Genomic DNA, 5358 nt, shown 5'->3' on the forward strand with positions numbered 1-5358 from the left:
CTATACTACTGTTTAATACTAGGTTATTAAATATTTAAATTATGAATAAATACAAAACAGAAGCTTACTATAAAATACCTCTAAGGATACATTTTTGTCTTTTTAGACTTAAATTTTTAGTGAGTGTTCTTTTTTTTTAAAATATTTTATTTATTTTTTTGATAGACAAAGATCACAAGTAGGCAGAGAAGCAGGCAGAGAGAGAGGAGGAAGCAGGCTCCCTGCTGAGTGGAGAGCCCAACACGGTGCTTGATCCCAGGACCCTGGGATCATGACCTGAGCCAAAGGCAGAGGCTTTAATCCACTCAGCCACCCAGATGTCCTTTAGTGAGTGTTCTTAAGTTGTCAAAGCATGAATAGGGGTTTCTTATTTGTAATATTAGTTCCTTTACCCAGTGACATACTCAGATAATTCAATAGTTCAGAAGGGAAATTATATTGATAAATGATATATTTTAATGGCATTATTTATTATTGTCAGTTATATTGATAGAATTCCAATCAATTTCTCAATTTATTGCTGAAAACATGACTTTTAAAGTAGAATGAGCCTCAGCAATTTCCTATATGTTTCCTGAATAAACATTCTCCTCATTTTATTAATGGAATATTTCATTTGTTCATTTCTAAGACTGTAGATAATAGGGTTGAAGAGTGAAGTGTTATGGAATAGAAGACAGAAAGGACCATGTCCTGGATAGTGGACTATCAGATGGCCTCAGGTATACATAAAATTCTGACACCACAAGGATGTGAGGGACAGAAGTATTTTTTTTTTTTGTCTGCTCCACTTGGAAATGTTAGAATGGTAGAAAATATGTGAATGTAAGACCTGATGATGAAAATGAAACAGTGACCACCAATCCCCAGATCAGAGGCAATGATCACTATCTCATTACTAAATGTATCAGAGCAGGAGAACTTTATCAGTGAGGTGATATTACAAAGCATAACAAAACAAAATAAAACTGATGGATGGCATTAGGAAGACAGAAGGGCAGCGGGAATGTGTTGCCAGTGTGCACATCCTCATATATGAGACCACTGAGTATGGAAGCCAGAGTCATTTGGTTCATGATCATAGGGTAGTGAAGTGGTTTGCAGATTGCCACATGGCAGTCATGGACCATGATAATCAGAAACAGAAGCTCCACATATACAAAGAAAACCACTAGGAAGTCCTGAGCTCCACACTCAGCCTTTGAAATGGTGCTGCTGTCAAGCAGGGAATTGATGCATGAGTTAGGAACTGTTAGGAACTGTTACAGAAATGTAGCAGGCATCCAAGATGGACAGATTCCTGAAGAAGAAATACATGGGTGTGTGAAGACTCCTGTCAAGGTTGGCGACAGTAACAGTGATAATGTTTCCCATCAGAGTGACTACATACATCAGAGAGAAGGTTATGGCATGCAAAATCCATAATTCCCACACATCGGAAAACCCCATGAGGAGAAATCCCATCATGATGGTGGAATTTAACATTTGTGGGTAATGCACTTTTTACCTGGAAAGTAAGAAGTGAAATCCAGAGCTCATGATGAATCAAATTATGCAAATATCATTCTTAAATAGTTTAGTCTTGACCCCTACCTAGTTCTAATCTATATTGAAACTCCTAATTTTTAAAAAAAATTCTTTTTTAATTTTTTATAAACATATAATGTTTATTATTAGGCCCACGTGTGCTGGTCTGTGAATCGCCAGGTTTACACACTTCACAGCACTCCCCAGTGCACATACCCTCCCCAATGTCCATAACCCCAGAAGCCCCTAATATTTTTGAAAGAAAATTAAGTGGTCTTCCTTTAGTCTATGTGGTATTATTATTTTTTCCCTTATAGTATTTTATTTCAACAATAGCAATGAAGTGACAATTACAACTTACAATAAACATATACAACTTCAATCCATATTTCTATACTCTTCCATTGGAGGATGCACGTTTCTCATGATCAGTTAAGTATAAATATAGACATAGATTACATAAATAAAGTTGCATTTGAATGAAATTTTGGAGATAATGTTGTTAAACACTAGATAATTAGAATAAATATTTTTGTTGTTTTAGTCTTACATTTTTATTTGAGGGTATGGACAATATGGGATAAAATGATTTTTTTCTGCAACTAATGTTCTATGCAAAATAGTGAAAAATTATCTTCTGTTCCTATGACAAAATATTGATATCATTTGTAACCTTACTTACTCTAGTATCTCAAATGGAGTATAAACTCATAAGCTGATACATTTACTTACACTGATTTATTCCTAATTTTTTGGTTACATTTTTATACTTCAAAATTTTTTTTTCTGGTTCATTTATCTCTGCTCTTAAAGAGTGAATGAAAGAGCCAAGTATTATTATTTCCTGAGTGCCTCTTGAACTTTCCCCTAATGCTCTTTCTTTATCATCTTCAATTTTCCAACTTTTCAAAACTTCTTTGATTCTACTAGCTGAAAACAAAGCAACAAAATTATAGCACAATATCTTCCAATAGTAATTTAGCCTTTTTTTCTTTAAATTACAGGCTGTTTTTCTCACTTTAATCTTCAGCTTGTTCAACAACTTTTTTTAGAATTTCTTCCTGTGATTCTGCATAACTTAACAAAGATTGCCACCACATCTTTATTGTTTATGTCATTACCTCCTCTGGTTTATTCACTAGTGGTTGAATTAACCAACTTTCATCTTAACTTACCTGTGTTACATGTATTTTCCTGGATCTTCTCTATTATTCTTTTACAACTTTTTTTTTCTCATTTCCAATAATAATAGTAATAACAACAACAATAATAATTGGACCATGAAAAACTACCTTGCTTATGGTTTAGTTGAAAATAAATTCTTCTAAATTCTGTTTAAAATCTTATAGTACAGATTCTTTCACATTGATCTGTTACCTATAACAACATTTTGTTAGTATTCTTTGTGATAAACTTATTAAATATCTTGCGTGTGAAGTTTTTAGACAACCTGTCCAATCTCATGACTTGTTTTTTACATCAGTTTTTCAAGACATGTTTCACAAACTGTTTCACACTGAAAAGAAATCAAGCAGATGTCCTTCCTATTTTGTTGTTATTGTTATTGATAAATTCCTCAAGGATTGAACTGTATACAACTTTGTGTTCTTCAAGGGTCAGGTGAAGTGGTTTTTGTTTTGCTTTGTTTTGTTTTACAAATATCTGATATTAAATGTAGGTTTTAAGTATTTAATAAGCTCTCACATTATTAATGCATTCTTTTTTTTTTACACAAACCTGATAATTTTTTTTTAAAGATTTATTTATTTGACAGAGAGAAATCACAAGTAGACAGAGAGGCAGCCAGAGAGAGAGGGAGAGGGAAGCAAGCTCCCTGCTGAGCAGAGAGCTCGATGCGGGACCCGATCCCAGGACCCTGAGACCATGACCCGAGCTGAAGGCAGCGGCTTAATCCACTGAGCCACCCAGGCGCCCCTTATTAATGCATTCTTATCATTCTTTATGTATATGGCTTCTGATGAAAAGGAGAAAACTGTACCATTATTACCAAGATACTGCCTCTACATGTTTAACAACTAAACCAAAACAGCTTATATTCTCAATAGTTTTGAGGTTGTTCAAAGAGAGAAACAATAATTTGTAATGTTTACCAGTATGTCTTTAATTTCCAGTTATCTATATGAAAATATTGGTTTTCATCAATGTATGATATGACCATTTCAAAGTTGAAGCTCAGTCTGTATTTTTTATTATTATTCTTTATTATGTTATACTAGTCACCATACAGTAGTACGTAATTTGTTTTTCACATAGTGTTCTGAGATTCATTGTTTACGTAGAACACCCAATGCCCTATGCAATTCATGCCCTCCTTAATACCCATCACCAGGTCTCTATATCTTCATCAAACCAGGATGATTATACTTTATCTGATAGCATGTGGTCAAAACTAGTTATGACAATATGTTTCAAGACAATACGTTTAAGAAATGTACCCAAGATATCACAAATGCACCTTAAATATCCCTTGATATAGTTTTCAGAAATACTATGATTATTATTTCAGTTCCATTATTTTCAAGGCGTATAGTACTATTCAATATTTTCTAAGTAAAATTTATACATTAGTTTTGAATATCGCAAAAATAGTATTAAATTCCTATTTTAGAGACAGAAAAATCTTGCCCAAGTTTAATAGCTCCTGTTTCATCACAAAAAAAAACTGTTTTTCGCATGGTTCTCAAACACAAACACATTAAGCAAGTGGGAATTGTCCAGTTCAGTGCCTCTATAGGTTTCCAAAGAATGTCTGTACACTTTAATTATAATTATAATTTCCTTACTTTAAGTTTACTATATGATTACCTTAGGCATATATAGCCTGTATCCAAAATTCTCTTATGGAAGAGTCACCAGGACCTTGACTCTAGAATCAATAGACAGTAGGATTGGGAAATGTCACCACCACTTACCAGGCTTTTGAAGTTGGAAATACACTTCACCCAAGATAAAATTCCAATATCTGTAAAAAATGGGATAATTATGTGAGCTGTCATAATCAATTTTTTAAATAATATGTCTTTATTCCTTGAATTGATGATTCAATAATATGTTTGTTTATTCCTTGAATAATGATTCAACAAACATGTATATGTATGTATGCATATATATATATAAATACATATATATGTCAAGAGTTTGTGAATAATAAGTGTGAATAAATGTCAAGAGTTTTTGAATAAATAAATAAAGCAAAATAATTCCGTACACCCATAAAATCTGCATTCTTTTAGAAGCTAAGAGAGAACAGTTAAAATTTGATGAAAAATCAAATATTTCAGTCAGTTTAATGAATTTTGGTCAAAATTTATGGGGTAATATGTAAGGAATTATGTGACTGAGGGAAGTGATCTGGGATTGGTCAGGTAAATTAAATTGTTCAGAAGCCAGAAAATACCTAGGGAAACAGAGACACGTATTTTTACTTTTCCCCACCAGACTTATGTTTTCCCATTTTTTTGTGTGCATAGAAAGACCCTGTATATATGTCTTGAAGAGATTTTTAAATAAGATTAACACTTGATTTTCCAGACCAGATAATACTTCACACATTTTCTAAATTGTTGTTTTTCTACACATTGGTTTGAATGAGAGATTTTAAATTCTAATCTCACAAAATAGTTAAAAACACTTTTATACATAATACCTGTAGTGAGTATGAACCTTTAATAAATAAAGTGTAATAAATAAATGAATAAGTAAATAATATATAGTAAGTGCAAACCCCTACTAAATGAAAAACAGGAACAAACTGCAAACTAACCACATAGCAAGTAAGCCTAGACCACATGCGTGTAGTGATAACAAACT

At 32.6% G+C, this 5358-nt stretch overlaps 1 pseudogene across 1 annotated transcript; it reads right to left on the reverse strand.

The window, feature by feature from the left end:
• Nucleotides 1-612: 612 nt before the first annotated feature.
• LOC309861990 (olfactory receptor 14C36-like) lies at nt 613-1485 on the reverse strand (annotated as a pseudogene). The gene has a single exon. The product of its transcript is annotated as an olfactory receptor 14C36-like (transcript).
• Nucleotides 1486-5358: the final 3873 nt, after the last annotated feature.

This window comes from Mustela nivalis (assembly GCF_964662115.1).
Source record: "Mustela nivalis genome assembly, chromosome: 3".
Lineage (NCBI taxonomy): Eukaryota > Metazoa > Chordata > Mammalia > Carnivora > Mustelidae > Mustela > Mustela nivalis.